The following is a 17,442-nucleotide window of genomic DNA, read 5'->3' as shown; positions in this document are numbered from 1 at the left end:
TTTCTTTTATTTATTTATTTTCACCTTTATTTAACCAGGTAAGTCAGTTGAGAACAAGTTCTCATTTACAACTGCGACCTGGCCAAGATTGTCACGCCCTGACTCAGGGGACTCTTATATGTTGAGTCAGGGTGCGTGCATTCTTTGTTTGTATATATTCTATGTTGTATATCTAGCATGTGTGGATCTATGTTGGCCGGTGTGGTTCCCAATCAGAGGCAGCTGTCGCTCATTGTCTCTGATTGGGGACCATACTTAAGCAACCTATTGGCCCAGTCTAGTTGTGGGATCTTGTTCCAGTTAAGGTATGTTGTGTGTGCTACCTTGGACTTCACGTTTCGTTTCCTTTGTTGTTTTGTTGTGTGTTTAACAGTTAAAATAAACATGTACGCATATCACGCTGCGCCTTGGTCCGTCCCGTCATTCAACGAACGTGACAAAGATAAAGCAAAGCAGTGCAATAAAAACAACAACACAGAGTTACATATGGGGTAAAACAAAACATAAAGTCAAAAATACAACAGAAAATATATATACAGTGTGTGCAAATGTAGCAAGTTATGGAGGTAAGGCAATAAATAGGCCATAGTGCAAAATAATTACAATTAGTATTAACACTGGAATGATAAATGTGCAAGAGATGATGTGCAAATAGAGATACTGGGGTGCAAATTAGCAAAATAAATAACAATATGGGGATGAGGTAGTTGGGTGGGCTAATTTCAGATGGGCTGTGTTCAGGTGCAGTGATCGGTAAGGTGCTCTGACAACTGATGCTTAAAGTTAGTGAGGGACATAAGAGTCTCCAGCTTCAGAGATTTTTGCAATTCGTTCCAGTCATTGGCAGCAGAGAACTGGAAGGAATGGCAGCCAAAGGAGGTGTTGGCTTTGGGGATGACCAGTGAGATATACCTGCTGGAGTGCAGACCACGGATAGGTGTTGCTATGGTGACCAATGAGCTAAGATAAGGCAGGGATTTGCCTAGCAGTGATTTATAGATGGCCTGGAGCCAGTGGGTTTGGCGACTAATATGTAGTGAGGACCAGCCAACAAGAGCGTACAGGTCACAGTGGTGGGTAGTGTATGGGGCTTTGGTGACAAAACGGATGGCACTGTGATAGACTACATCCAATTTGCTGAGTAGAGTGTTGGAGGCTATTTTGTAAATGACATCGCCGAAGTCAAGGATCGGTAGGATAGTCAGTTTTACGAGGGCATGTTTGGCAGCATGAGTGAAGGAGGCTTTGTTGCGAAATAGGAAGCCGATTCTAGATTTAACTTTGGATTGGAGATGCTTAATGTGATTCTGGTAGGAGAGTTTACAATCTAACCAGACTGATTCTAGTCGGGTGGGCGGGTGCCAGCAACGTTCGATTGAAGAGCATGCATTTAGTTTTATTAGTGTTTAAGAGCAGTTGGAGGCTACTGAAGGAGTGTTGTATGGCATTGAAGCTTGTTTGGAGGTACCACTGTAGTGGTAGTATATGGAGCGATTTCACTGCCAACAGAAATTGTATTTAGAATTTTATAATTTAGAATCTGTATTAGGATATTGAATTTGAATGTAATATTTTTGAATGTTTATTGCAAAAACTTTAATCATTTCATTCATGAATTGAACTTGTATTTCATGATTTGAAACTTAATTGAACGAATATTGCATTCAGTTTTACAATTGCATTTCAATTTAATTTAATAATCAAATTCAATATTTATACATTCAGTTTCAGAATGGTAAATATTGCATTCATTGTCTGTGTATCAAGTTTACAAACTATCATTTCAAGTTAATCAAAGTTTCATCTGTTCAACTTCTCAGATGCATTCAGATTCAGTTTTCAAATTCAGTTCTCTAAATTCAGATTCAAAATCAGAGACAACATCCTGGTACTTTGCCAGCTAGGAAAGGTAGAGGAAAACAGATAGAATCTCTCTGTGGTAAACAGAAGCTTCTGCCGGTTTCTGAAGCCAGTGTGGTATGTTGAATTCTATTTTCTTCCTACGAATTTGGCTCTAGTGTTTGAACTGCTTTGGCTATAAGCAATTTAGCTAAGACTCTCTGGAGCATGGATGTGCTTTCTTTTCCCCTCTACGATGATCACAGGCCGCGTTAGAAGGGAATGTCACAAAAAACGCAATTTAGGCTTTAGCTAAGTGGGCTAACACAGTCTTGTGACATGCTGGAGACCTGGTTCGAACCCAATCAGTCACAATAGCAAAATTAAATAGGGAGTGGAAAGCTGGACTTGTTTATAAGATCTAGTATATTATAAAAGTAGGATAAAATTATGAAAATATGATGATATCAAATGTAATGAAGAACCATTCCATCAAATATGAATGAATAAGCCTTTTTATATTTCTTATGCTGTCTAGATATGGTCACAATCAAGTTTGAAAATGAGAATAAGAATAGAATTTGACCTGCCATTTTACTGTAAAAACAATAATACCCATTTTACTGTAAAAAAAGAAAAGAAAGATTTAATACATTTGCGATAGTCATAATGTCTGAATTTTTGTAGGTACTGTATTTTGTTGTCGAAGATCTGGCGCTGTATACAAGCACTTAGAACGAAGTGGTTACCCACTGGGCACAGACGTCAATTCAACGTCGATTCCAAGATGTAATTTCATTGAAATGACGTGGAAACAACGTTGATTCAACCAGTGTGTGCCCAGTTGGTAGGCCCTGTGAACAAGGTAGAACAAGACCCACATCTTGTGTTATTTCTGAATGGCTGTGAAAGACCTGACTTCATTTACATTCTAATACGTTATGGTTTGATATTCTCGAAAGCTGGAACATTGCCTTTAAAAGGTGCATTGCAGACAAACCGTGATCGAATCCTGGCCTGGAAAAAATAGGTGCTATTACAGGCGCCATCCAATACTACACGTTTGGAAGCCCCTGATCCTCAATTATTGTCTGCCAGTTTGTCATTCACACACCTCACTAATAAAATATAATTGTCATTTTATCACACAAAAAAAAGATTTCAGGCCCAAAATTGGGGACAGGCAGCTGCTGTCAGCTGATGAAAGTTAATGGGTGTTTAGTGTAGAGCTGAGAGCAGTAGCCGGTTCCTTTATTCACCATTGTAAGCATATGGCATATGAAACCCATTGGATTTCAAACAAATGTAGTTATAGTTTAAAAAGTATACACTAACGTTCAAAAGTTTGGGGTCACTTAGAAATGTCCTTGTTTTTAAAATAACAGCAAATTGATCAGAAATACAGTGTAGACATTGTTAATGTTGTAAATGGCTATTGTAGCTGGAAACAGCTGATTTTTTATGGAATATTTACAGAGGCGCACAGAGGCCCATTATCAGCAACCATCAGTCCTGTGTTCCAATGGCACGTTGTGTTTGCTAATCCAAGTTTATCATTTTAAAAGGCTAATTGATCATTAGAAAACCCTTTTGCAATTATGTTAGCACAGCTGAAAACTGTTGTGCTGATTAAATAAGCAATAAAACAGGCCTTCTTGAGACTAGTTGAGTATCTGGAGCATCAGCAATTGTGGGTTCAATTACAGGATCAAAATGGCCAGAAACAAATAATTTTCTTCTGAAACTTGTTAGTTTATTCTTGTTCTGAGAAATTAAGCCTATTCCATGCGAGAAATTGCCAAGAAACTGAAGATCTCGTACAGCGCTGTGTACTACTCCCTTCACAGAACAGCGCAAACTGGCTCTAACCAGAATAGAAAGAGGAGTGCGAGGCCCCGGTGCACAACTGAGCAAGAGGACAAATACATTAGAGTGTCAGATGCCTCACAGGTCCTCAACTGGCAGCTTCATTAAATAGTACCCGCAAAACACCAGTCTCAACGTCAACAGTGAAGAGGCGACTCCGGGATGCTGACCTTCTAGGCAGAGTTGCAAAGAAAAATACATATCTCAGACTGGCCAATAAAAATAAAAGATTAAGATGGGCAAAAGAACACAGACACTGGACAGAGGAAGATTGGAAAAAAGTGTTATGGACAGCCGAATCGAAGTTTGAGGTGTTCGAATCACAAAGAATAACATTTGTGAGATGCAGACCAAATGAAAAGATGCAGGAGGAGTGCTTGATGCCATCTGTCAAGCATGGTGGAGGCATGATGTGATGGTCTGGGGGTGCTTTGGTGGTGGTAAAGTGGGAGATTTGTTCAGGGTAAAAGGGATCTTGAAGAAGGAAGGCTATCACTCCATTTTGCAACGCCATGCCATACCCTGTGGACGGCGCTTGATTGGAGCCAATTTCCTCCTACAACAGGACAATGACCCAAAGCACAGCTCCAAACTATGCAATAACTATTTAGGGAAGAAGCAGTCAGCTGGTATTCTGTCTATAATGGAGTCGCCAGCACAGTCACCGGATCTCAACCATATTGAGCTGTTGTGGGAACAGCTTGACCGTATGGTACGTAAGAAGTGCCCATCAAGCCAATCCAACTTGTGGGAGGTGCTTCAGGAAGCATGGGGTGAAATCTCTTCAGATTACTTCAGCAAATTGACAACTAGAATGCCAAAGGTCTGCAAGGCTGTAATTGCTGCAAATGGAGGATTCTTTGATGAAAGCAAAGTTTGAAGACACAATTATTATTTCTATTAAAATTAGAATAACCTTGTCAATGACTACATTTCCTATGCATTTTGCTATATTTCCTATTCAAACTCATTTCATGTATGTTTTCATGGAAAACAAGGACATTTCTAAGTGACCCCAAACTTTTGAAAGGTAGTGTAAATAGTATCAAAGTGATTTAATCAAGCAACTTAGTGTCATGTGCACATATTTTTTTTATGTATTTAAATGTCCAATGCAGTTGTTTTTATCTCAGTATCAAATAATTTTTGGGTAACAATTAAGTACCTTACTGTGATTGTTTTCAGTTAAAATGGTCAAAAATAAACAAAAATAGCTTCTTCAATTTATCAAGCAATAATTTTGCTAGGACTATGAGGGAGTGGTCTGAGTGGGCAGGGGAAAACTAAAAACTAGCTATTATTGGCAGAGAGGTTTGGAACTATTTTACTTATTTTTTTTTTATAGGGGGTTTGGAAGTATCTTTCGTATTGGTCTATTCATTAATTTACTCCATGCCAACAAAACAGGCTGAAATGTCAGGTGGTCTTTTCAAACAGCTCATACACTAAAAGTGCATTATCATACTTTTCACAATTTCACAGTATTATTCCAACCTCATAGTGTGGAAGTATATATAAAACACAGGAAAGTCGCGTGTTTGACTGCACTGGGCCTTTAAGTAGTAAATCTGCGATTGCTACATAAATTTTTTTACTATTAAATTAATTATATAAAAAATATATATTTTTTCCAAAACACTATATATTTGTTTTCAGAAATGTTGGTAAATTAGCTTTTATTGTTTAAAGAAATTATGAAAGAGATGTGTGTTTTTTCAATATCTAATCATGGCATGGGGTTGTTAAATGGCAGACATGTACTATATATACAAAAGTATGTGGACACCCCTTCAAATTAGTGGATTCGGCTATTTCAGCCACACCCGTTGCTGACAGGTATTAAATCGAGCACACAGCCATGAAATCTCCATAGACAAACATTGGCAGTAGAATGGCCTTACTGAAGAGCTCAGTGACTTGCAACGTGTCACCGTCATAGGATGCCACCTTTCCAACAAGTCAAATTTCTGCCCTGCTAGAGCTGCCCCGGTCAACTGTAAGTGGTGTTATTGTGAAGCGGAAACGTCTAGGAGCATCAACGTCTCAGCCGCGAAGTGGTAGACCACACAAGCTCACAGAATGGGACCACTCAGTGCTGATGCGTGTAGCGCGTAAAAATCGTCTGTCCTCGGTTGCAAGACTCACTACCGAGTTCCAAATTGCCTCTTGAAGCAACATCAGCAAAATAACTGTTCGTTGGGAGCTTCATGAAATGGGTTTCCATGGCCGAGCAGCCACACACAAGCCAAAGATCACCATGCGCAATGCCAAGCACCGGCTGGAGTGGTGTAAAGCTCGTCGCTATTGGACTCGGGAGCAGTGCAAATGCATTCTCTGGAGTGATGAATCACGCTTCGCTATCTGGCAGTCCAACGGATGGATCTGGGTTTGGTGGATGCCAGGAGAACGCTACCTGCCCAAATACATAGGGCCAACTGTAAAGTTTGGTGGAGGAGGAATAATGGTCTGGGGCTATTTTTCATGGTTTGGGCTAGGCCCCTTAGTTCCAGTGAAGGGAAATCTTAATGCTACAGCATACAATGACATTCTAGACGATTCTGTGCATCTAACTTTGTGGCAACGGTTTTGGGAAGGCTCTTTCCTGTTTCAACATGACAATGCCCCCGTGCACAAAGCGAGTTCCACACAGAATTGTTTTGTTGAGATCAGTGTGAAGAACTTGACTGGCCTGCACAGAGCCCTGACCTCAACCCCATCAAATACCTTTGGTATGAATTGGAACGACGACTGTGAGCCAGGCCTAATCGCCCAACATCATTGCCCAACCTCACTAAGGCTCTTGTGGCTGAATGGAAGCAAGTCCCCACAGCAATGTTCCAACATCTAGTGGAAAGCCTTCCTAGAAGAGTGGAGGCTGTTATAGCAGCGAAGGAGGGACCAACTACATATTAATGCCCATGATTTTGGAATGAGATGTTCAACGAGCAGGTGTCCACATACTTCTGGTCATGTAGTGTATTTGTTTAAAATCACTTGATGATTTCATTTCAGAGATGTTTTTTTGCAAGATGCTATTACCCACCTCACTCTCAGAGAAATGAGTAGAACTGCAAATGTAACAAATAACTACATATTTTTTTTATAAAGAACTGTACAAATGATACATTTGTGACATCAATATTTAAAAATGTTGGTAAAAAATAATTCAATACTGTAATATGAGATCTGTAAAACATTTACATTTGACATTTTAGTCATTTAGCAGATGCTCTTATTGAGAGCGACTTATAGTTAGTGCATTCATCTTAAGTTAGCTAGGCGAGCCAACCACATATCACAGTCAAATATACAGGATACGAACATTCCATTCCATTCCATTCTCTCTCTCTCTCTCTCTCTCTCTCTCTCTCTCTCTCTCTCTCTCTCTCTCTCTCTCTCTCTCTCTCTCTCTCTCTCTCTCTCTCTCTCTCTCTCTCTCTCTCTCTCTCTCTCTCTCTCTCCTTGGAGTCAGCTTGCCATCCTGGGTGACCACCACATCTGGAAGCACGAGGGTACGGAGCAGTACATGTCTGTGGACGCCATCTACTGGCACCAGAGCTACAACTACCTGACCCTGGACCACGACATTATGCTGTTGAAGCTGGCCCACCCTGCCACTCTCAATGAGTTTGTCAAGCCCATCGCCCTGCCCATGGCCTACCCCAAGGCTGGGGACATGTGTGTGGTGTCTGAATAGGGAAACATTGACACCGACTCTGGTATGAATGCAGACTGGGTGTAAAATGGGATGGGGTGAGACTGGGGGTCTGATGGGGGTCCTGAAAGGGTGGCTGTATTCCACCACTACCTGATAATAACACTTATCTTTATTCTCTCTCTCTCTCTCTCTCTCTCTCTCTCTCTCTCTCTCTCTCTCTCTCTCTCTCTCTCTCTCTCTCTCTCTCTCTCTCTCTCTCTCTCTCTCTCTCTCTCTCTCTCTCTCTCTCTCAGTGTTCAACCCATTTAACCTACAGTGTGTGGACATCCCCATCCTGTCTAATAAGATCTGTGAGAAGTCCGACACTAGCCAGATCAATGACACCTAGAGCTCTGCTACCCGACTCGAGCCCGGATGGGCCACGGCATTATACATTGGGTTGTTTTTTCATCAATAACTAGGGTACAGGCAGGACTCGTTTATCACTAAATTGATCACTAACATTTCAAAGCTGAGTCATTTGCTCGTGCTCTGCTGGGCAGTACTGTCATATCTCACTAAGATCATAATAATAATAATATGCCATTTAGCAGACGCTTTTTTTAGCCAAAGTGACTTACAGTCATGTGTGCATAAATTTTTACGTATGGGTGGTCCCGGGGATCAACCCCACTACCCTGGCGTTACAAGCGCCATGCTCTACCAATTGAGCTACAGAGGACCTCGTCAAATATAAAACAGGAGAGATTACAGAAAATAAGAATGTAGAGTGACTAAACGTAGCTAACAGCTAACTGCTCTCTCATGTCTCGTCATTGAGCAGAGCAGCCCAAGCGGAGCCGTTGCTTGATACTCACAGACACAAAGCCGCCATGAGCAGAGTTCATGCAGACCGAGCGACAGAGAGGAGCAGCTAATGGATTTACTAATGGAGGAAGTTATTTCTGATTTCGGGTTTCGGGCCAGGCCTTAAATTTGACAGAAGCAATCGGGCCTGGGTAGGGTAGGGCCTAAACGTCGCAGGCATGCCCCTGGAGGGCTCTACTGACACCATGGTGTGTGCCGTGTACCTGGAGGGAGGTAAGGACGCCTGTCAGATACAGACAATACCCCTGCAACTTCGCAAACTAATCATTTCATTAATTAATTCATTTATATATTAATTAATTATCTCTCTCTCTTTCTCTCTTTCCCTCCCTCCCTCCCTCTGTCTCTCTCTAAGTGTGACTCTGGCGGTCCCCTGGTGTGTAACGGAGAGATCATGGCATCGTGTCCTGGGGTGTTGGCTGTGCCCAGCCCAACTACCCTGGTGTCTACACCAAGGTCTGTGTCCTGCTGCCCTGGATCCAAGAGACCATCACCAACTACTAGCCTGTACCTGTACACTTCTTCTCTACTTACCTTGTGTCAAAATGAAAGTCCCCCATAAGTTATTCCCAGTATGTCCACATATGGCGGACGTGCAGGACTTTTATTTTGACACGAGGTAAGCAGAGAGGAAGTGGGTCTACAACAGACCCATGTTTCAAATGTCTGTTTAATAATAAGATCCTTTAGAGATTTTGTCTCAAATTCCCCCCTTCGTAATGACCAACCTTCCTGCCCACCGGCACAGTAAGTTGAAATGAAATTATATTTAACTTCTGGCTTCCCGCAGACTATTTTTGTGCAATACAATTGAAAGAAACGCTAGTAAATGTAAATACACCCGCATTGCTAAGATCAGCTATGTCACTGCTTCTATGACTATATTCCACTGCCTACTTCATTTGTTCATTTAGCAAATAAGACAGCTCATAATGCAGTGCATTTATCACAGTCAACACACCTATATTTTAGCTTTATTTAACTAAAAAAATGCTACATTTTCTGTCTCATGGCAAAATGTGTAGAATAACATGAGATTAGCTATAAAACTGCACATTTTCCTCTCTTCCCCATGGCAAAATGTGTAGAATTACAGGAGATTAGCTTTAGAACAGCAACATTTTCTCTCAGCTTCATGGCAAAATGTGTAGAATAGCATAAGATTAGCTATAAAACTGCAAATTTTTCTCTTTGCACGATTGGGTTCAAGTCTGGCTGGGCCACTCAAGAACATTCAGAGCCTTGTCCCGAAGCCACACCTGCGTTGTCTTGGCTGTGTGCTTAGGGTCATTGTCCTGTTGGAAGGTGAACCTTCACCCCAGTCTGAGGTCCTGAGTGCACTGGAGCAGGTTTTCATCAAGGATCTCTCTGCACTTCGCGCCGTTCATCTTTCCCTCGATCCTGACTAGTCTCCCAGTCCCTGCCGCTGAAAAACATCCCCACAGCATGATGCTGCCACCACCATGCTTCTCTGTAGGGATGGGGCCAGGTTTCCTCCAGACGTGACGCTTGGCATTCAGGCCAAAGAGTTCAATCTTGGTTTCATCAGACCAGAGAATCTTGTTTCTCATGGTCGGAGTCCTTTAGGTGCCTTTTGGCAAACTCCAAGCGGGCTGTCATGTGCCTTTTACTGAGGAGTGGCTTCCGTCTGGCTACTCTACCATAAAGGCCTGATTGGTGGACTGCTGCAGAGATGGTTGACCTTCTGGAAGGTTCTTCCATCTCCACAGAGGAACTCTGGAACTCACCTCCCTGACCAAGGCCGTTCTCCCCTGATTGCTCAGTTTGGCTGGCGGCCAGCTCTAGGAATAGTCTTGGTGGTTCCAAACTTCTTCCATTTAAGAATGATGGAGGCCACTATGTTCTTGGGGACCTTCAATGGTGCAGACATGTTTTGGTACCCTTCCCCAGATCTGTGCTTTGACACAATCCTGTCTCGGAGCTCTACGGACAATTCCTTCGACCTCATGGTTTTTGCTTTGACATGCACTGTCAACTGTGGGACCTTATATAGACAGGTGTGTGCCTTTCCAAATCATGTCCAATCAAGGATGATCAATGGAAACATGATGCACCTGAGCTCAATTTTGAGTCTCATAGCAAAGTGTCTGAATACTTATGTAAGAAATATATTAACGTTTTACATTTTTTATACATTTGCCAACATTTCTAAAAACCAGTTTTTTTGTCATTATGGGGTATTGTGTGAAGATTGATGAGGAAAACATGTATTTAATCAATTTTAGAATAATGTAATGTAAGAAAATGTGGAAAAAGTCAAGGGGTCTGAATACTTTCCGAATGCACTGTATTTACAAGTCCCTCATAGGCAAGTCCCCCTTCTACCTCAGCTCACTCCTCAACATCTCCACTACCAATAGCAACCTGTGCTTTTCAAAGGATAAAGTTAAGAATATTAACAACTTCATAGGTAAGAACACTATAACAATATGGAAGAAAATGAAACGTATTCTACAACAACCAACATCACTTCCTAGAAATACAACCTTATGGAACAATCCTTGGATAGCTTTTCAGAATTCTGGAGGAGGACGACAGCGACAGTGCCACTCTGGTGGCACGAAGGGACAGTACACCACACATTGTCGTAAACGCTCTTTTGGGTCTGGAGGCGGCAGACAGGGCACTCTCGCATCACCCCAGGTATCGAAAACCCACACTCGTTCAGAGCCCTCTGCTCTCCACTGTACCCTACCCATCTACTTTCCCGATCACATGGTAGTTCCCCAGTGTAAGGCGCTAGTTGATTCAGGTGCAGCTTGGAACTTTATGGACAGGGCATTCTCACGCCGTCTAGGCATTTCATTGGTTCCCCTATCCATTCCACTCCCCATCAGAGCACTTGATAGTCGACCATTAGGGTCCGGGTGTGTTCAGGAAGTTACTGCACCAGTCACCATGATTACTCAGGAGACTCATTGTGAGCAGATCTCTTTTTTTATTATTGAGTCCCCTGCTTTCCCTGTGGTATTAGGTATCCCTTTATTAGCACTCCACAACCCCACCTTCTCATGGCCGCAGAGGGTTCTCACGGGGTGGTCGCGAGAGTGTCAGGGTAGGTGTCTAGGTGTTTCCGTTGGTGCAACCACGGTGGAAAGTCCAGACAGTACCTCCACCGTGTGCATTCCCCCCGAATACCTCGATTTGGCTCATGCATTTGTAAAAACGCAGGCTACCAAGTTACCACCTCATCGGGCGGGGGATTGCGCGATAAACCTCCGGGTTCATGTGTACCCCCTGTCGCAGGCTGAAACGGCGGCTATGGAACATACGTCACCGAGTCCCTGCACCAGGGGTATATACGTCCCTCCACTTCACCCGCCTCCTCGAGTTTCTTCTTTGTGAAGAAGAAAGACTGCGGTCTACGCCCGTGTATTGATTATCGACCACTGAACAAGGAGGGGAGGCAGCCTCGGCGGAAGTCGTGACAGTACCCCCCCCTTGAAGCGCAGCTGCAGCAGCACGCCGACCCCGACCTCGGTTACTACCAGGAGGACGCGGAGTAGGGCGAGCCGGATGGCGATGGTGGAAATCCCGCAACAGGGAGGGATCGAGGATATCCCTCACCGGGACACAGCACCGTTTCTCCGGACCGTACCCCTCCCACTCCTGCTCGGTGTGCGCCCAGAGTAAGGCACCTAGGCACCTCCCAGTGGGTAAGTTACAACCTTTACCAGTTCCACAATGACCATGGTCTCACCTAATTGTTGATTTCCTGACTGATCTTCCCCTCTCCCAAGGTAGCACCACCATCCTGGTCGCTGTGGACCTCTTTTCCAAGGCCTGCCGCCTCCTTCCTCTGCCCGGTCTCCCCACGGCTCTGCAAACTGTGGAGGCCCTGTTTACACACGACTTCCAACACTACGGGGTACCAGAGGATATAGTGTATGACCGAGGTCCCCAGTTCACATCCAAGTTCTGGAAGACGTTCATGGAACGTCTGGGGGTCTCGGTCAGCCTGACCTCTGGGTTCCACCCCGAGTCTAATGGGCAGTTGGAACGGGTAAATCAGGATGTGGATAGGTTCCTGCGGTACTACTGCCAGGACCGGCTGGGGGAGTGGTCGGTGTTCTTGCCATGGGAAGAATATGCCCAGAACTCTCTCCGCCACTCCTCTACTAACATAACGCCATTCCAATGTGTTTCAGGTTACCAACTGGTTCTGGCACCGTGGCACCAGAGCCAGACCGAGACTGGTTTCGGCGCGTGGAGGAGACGTGGGACGCTGCCGACGTTCACCTCCAACGCGGCGTGCGTTGTCAGAAGGCCAACGCTGACCGCCACCGCAGTGAGGCCCCGGTCTTCGTACCGGGGGATCAAGTCTGGCTCTCAACCCGGAATCTGCCCCTCCGCCTGCCCTGCCGGAAGCTGAGCCCGTGGTTTGTGGGGCCGTTCAAAGTCCTGAGGAGAATCAACGAGGTCACCTATAGGTTATTACTTCCCCCTGATTACCGTATTAACCCCTCGTTTCATGTGTCTCTCCTCAGGCCGGTGGTGGCTGGTCTGCTCCAGGAGTCTGAGGTGTGGGAGGTCCCTCCACCTCCTCTGGACATCAAGGGGGCCCCAGCATACTCTGTCCGTTCCATCCTGGATTCGAGGCGTCGGGTGGGAGGCCTTCAGTACCTTGTGGAGTGGGAGGGGTACGGTCCGGAGGAACGGTGCTGGGTCCCGGTGAGGGATATCCTCGATCCCTCCCTGTTGCGGGATTTCCACCGTCACCATCCGGCTCGCACTGCTCCGCGTCCTCCTGGCCGTCCCCGAGGCCGGGGTTGGCGCGCTGCTGGAGCTGCGCGTCAAGGCGGGGGGGGGTATGTGTTAGAGCTGTCTTTCTGGGTAAGTCTCTAAAAAACCTTTCCACACCTGGATTGCGCAACATTTACCCATTTTTCTATTAGAAATTCTTCAATTCTGTCAAACTGGTTGTTGATCATTGCTAGACAACCATTTTCAGGTTTTGCCGTAGATTTAAATGAAAACTGTAACTCGGCCACTCAGGAACATTCACTGTCTTCTTGGTAAGCAACTCCAGTGTAGATTTGGCCTTGTGTTTTAGGTTATCGTCCTGCCGAAAGGTGAATTCATATCCCAGCTTATAGGGAGGAGGTCAGAGACCTGGCCGTGTGGTGCCAGGATAACAACCTCTCCTTCAATGTGATCGAGACAAAGGAGATGGTTGTGGACTACAGGAAAAAGAGGACCGAGCACGCTCCCATTCTCTTCGACGGGGCTGTAGTGAAGCAGTTTGAGAGCTTCAAGTTCCTTGTTGTCCACATCAACAACAAACTATCATGGTCCAAACACACCAAGACAGTTGTGAAGAGGGCACGACAAAGCCTATTCCCCCTCAGGATTCTGAAAAGATTTGGCATGGGTACTCAGATCCTCAAAAAGTTCTACAGGTGCACCATCGAGAACATCCTGACTGGTTGCATCACTGCCTGGTATGGCAACTGCTCGGCCTCCTACCACAAGGCACTACAGAGGTTAGTGCGTACGGCCCAGTACATCACTGGGGCCAAGCTTCCTGCCATCCAGGACCTCTATACCAGGTGGTGTCAGAGGAAGGCCCTAAAAATCGTCAAAGACTCCAGCCACCCTAGTCATAGACTGTTCTCTCTGCTACCACATGGCAAGCAGTACCGGAGCACCAAGTCTAGGTCCAAAAGGCTTCTTAACAGCTTCTATCCCCAAGCCATAAGACTCCTGAACAGCTAATCAAATGGCTACCCAGACTATTTGCATTGTTTCACCCCCACCCCCCCTTTTACGCTGCTGCTACTCTCTGTTTATTATCTATGCATAGATAATACCTCAACTACCTCAACTAGCCGGTGCCCCCGCACATTGACTCTGCACCGGTACCCCCCTGTATATATAGCCTCCCTACTGTTATTTTATTTTACTTCTGCTCTTTTTTTCTCAACATTTTTTTTTATTTTTATTTTTTATTTTTACTATTTTTATAAAAAAAATTAATGCATTGTTGGTTAATAGCTGTAAGTAAGCATTTCACTGTAATGTCTACACCTGTTGTATTCGGCGCATGTGTCCAATAACATTTGATTTGATTTGATTTAACTCTACCTACAGGTACATGTACATATTATCTCAATTACATCGACTAACCTGTGCCCCCGCACATTGACTCTGTACCAGTACCCCCTGTATATAGCCTCGCTACTGTTATTTTACTGCTGCTCTTTAATTATTTTGTATTTATATTTTTTACTTAACTCTTATTTTTCTTAAAACTGCATTGTTGGTTAAGGGCTTGTACAGTGGGGAAAAAAAGTATCATATTCCTAGCACGCAATGACTACATCAAACTTGTGACTCTACAAACTTGTATGCATTTGCAGTTAGTTTTGGTTGTGTTTCAGACCCCACAATATAGGATGAAAAAGTATTTTAAGTTTCGATGTGGAATTTTCAACGCAATTTCCACATATACATAATTATAATGATATTGGAATTATACTGAACAAAAACATAAACGCAACACCAACAATTTCTAACATTTTGATGAGTCAGAGTTCATATAAGGAAATCAGTCAATTGAACTAAATTCATTAGGCCCTAATCTATTGATTTCACATGACTGGGCAGGGGCACAGCCATGGGCGGGCCTAGGAGGGCATAGGCCCACCCACTGGGGAGCCAGGCCTAGCCAATGCCTTCACTACCTAATTCTACATCTAGCTAAGGTGTTTTGTGGTGGTAGAATCAGTATTTATGAAATTCTAAATGTGCACAAAAATTTGCTAGCTAACTTTAGCTAAACAATGTTTATTTTCTTGTGAAGCTTTTCATTCCCTGTTGCACACAACAGGCTTCCATTCCCCCTGTCAAGGGGATTTATGATGGAACCTCAGCCCTGTTATGATCAACGCTGTTACTGTAATGGCACTTACCATATACTTTTTTACTCCTTGAGATGGGAAAACATATTTATTTTATTAAGTTGAACATGTGGTTGTTATGATTTAACTGGATAGAACCCAAATGCAGACAAGTACACCAAGCCAGAGAAGTTTTAACAGGTTTATTATAATGTTCAATAGTCCAGGTTTCCAATAAATGGGGAAGAGCAAGTCCAGGTTACAGGGAGGGTACAGATCCAGGTCAGGGCAGGTGTGGTACCGTAATGTCCTAGTGTCCGTGGTGAGTCCAAAGGAGAGGCCCGATAGTGGAGAGCAGGATGGTGGTGGCAGGAGTGAAGCGGAGGCAGGAGTCAGGTTCCAAATATCTGTGGCACAGGAGAAAAAAGTAAATAAACAGTCCAAAAAACACAAGAGCGAAAACAGACAGGTTGAGTCGGCAGCGAGACTAACATGGTTGTCTTGACTATGATCTGACGATGAGTGGAAAGTTTGACCGGGTCTTAAAGGCTGAGGTGATTATGGTGAATGAGCTGCAGCTGGAACCCTGACTCCCGCACACCAGACTTCACTCCTGCAATCAAGGACAGACAGAGGGGGAGGGAGAGAGCAGAGAGAGAGCTACCTAGCAGCAGTAGGCCTAACAGTACCCCCTCTACGGACGCCACCTGGCGGCCGACAGGGTTTATCAGGATGTAACCTATGAAACTCACGAACCAGAGCAGGATCCACAATGAAGCTCCTGGGCACCCAGGAACGTTCCTCAGGACCATAACCCTCCCAATCCACCAGGTACTGGAAACCACGACCCCGGCGGCGAACATCCAGAAGTCGCCGGACAGTGTAGACCGGACCCCCACCCACGATCTTGGGCGGAGGAGGGGGACGAGAGGGCGGGCACAAAGGGCTAACCGACACAGGCTTAATCTGGGAAACATGAAAGGTGGAATGAACCCGTAGGGAGGCAGGAAGCTGTAGCTTAACCGCGCAGGGGTTAACAATAGACAGTATCTTGAACGGTCCTATAAAACGAGGCGCCATCTTCTTCGACTCCACCTTCAATGGAAGGTCCCGTGACTTCAGCCATACCTCTTGACCAGGAGAGTAACCGGGAGCCTGGGACCGGTGACGGTTGGCTTGCCTCTGCATGTACGCCGAAGCTCGGGACAGAGCTACCCTGGCCTTCCTCCAGACCTTGCAGCAGCGGCGCATGTGGGACTGCACCGAGGGTACCGCAAGTTCCCTCTCTTGGGAAGGGAACAGGGAGGTTGATAACCCAGAGCACACAGAAAAGGAGACAAACCAGAGGAAGCGTTAGTCAAGGTGTTATGAGCATATTCCACCCAGGGGAGCATGGAGCTCCATGACCCAGGGTTAGACCCAGTGACACAGCGAAGTGCGGTCTCCATCTCCTGGTTCGCTCTCTCGGCTTGCCCGTTGGTCTGGGGGTGATATCCAGAGGACAGGCTGGATGTAATGCCCAAAGCTTTACAGAAAGCTTTCCACACCTGGGAGACAAACTGGGGACCCCTGTCAGAGACAATATCCGTGGGTAGACCATGAGAGCGGAACACATGTTCAACCAAAATATCAGCCGTCTCTCTGGCAGTGGGCAGTTTAGGTAGGGCCAAAAAATGAGCGAACTTAGAAAAACGATCAATCACCGTAAGAATGACAGTCTTACCAGATGAGGGGGGAAGTCCAGTGACAAAATCCATAGCGATATGCGACCAGGGCCGGCTGGGTATAGGTAGAGGTCGTAGATGACCAGCGCTGGCCTGGGTGGAGTTTTTACTTCGTGCACATACCGTACAAGCAGCAATGAAGGCTCGAGTGTCCGCCTCCATCGTGGCCCACCAGAACTTCCGTCGCACAAAGTCAAGGGTCCGCGAAACTCCAGGGTGACAGGTAAGGGGAGACGAGTGAGCCCACTGAAGTACCTGGGAGCGAGCAGACTCAGGGACAAACATCCGGTTAGGAGGACCCCTCCCAGGGTCAGCTTGATGATGTTGAGCCTGTCTAACAATCCCCTCGATGTCACATGTGATGACTGCAATACTGCAGGTAGGAGGCAAAATGGGTTCAGGGTTACTACCAGTATCAACAGCCGAATGAACACGAGACAGGGCGTCAGGCTTGACGTTGCGTGACCCAGGACGGTAAGACAGAGAAAAATTGAATCTCCCAAAAAATAGTGCCCACCTGGCTTGACGGGGGTTGAGCTGCTTCAGCTGACTGGAGGTAAGCCAGATTCTTATGATCCGTCCAAACGATGAAGGGTTGTTCCGCCCTCCAACCAATGTCGCCACTCCT

The 17,442-nt window shown here is 45.2% G+C and overlaps 1 pseudogene; it reads left to right on the top strand.

Annotated features, from left to right (window-relative positions):
- The first annotated feature begins 7,168 nt into the window (after nucleotides 1–7,168).
- Nucleotides 7,169–17,442, top strand: part of LOC121543718 — a 32,710-nt pseudogene continuing 22,436 nt past the window's right edge.

The sequence above is a fragment of the Coregonus clupeaformis genome, unplaced genomic scaffold (genome assembly GCF_020615455.1).
Source record: "Coregonus clupeaformis isolate EN_2021a unplaced genomic scaffold, ASM2061545v1 scaf1373, whole genome shotgun sequence".
NCBI lineage: Eukaryota > Metazoa > Chordata > Actinopteri > Salmoniformes > Salmonidae > Coregonus > Coregonus clupeaformis.
This window is presented reverse-complemented; position numbering and strand designations above follow the sequence as displayed.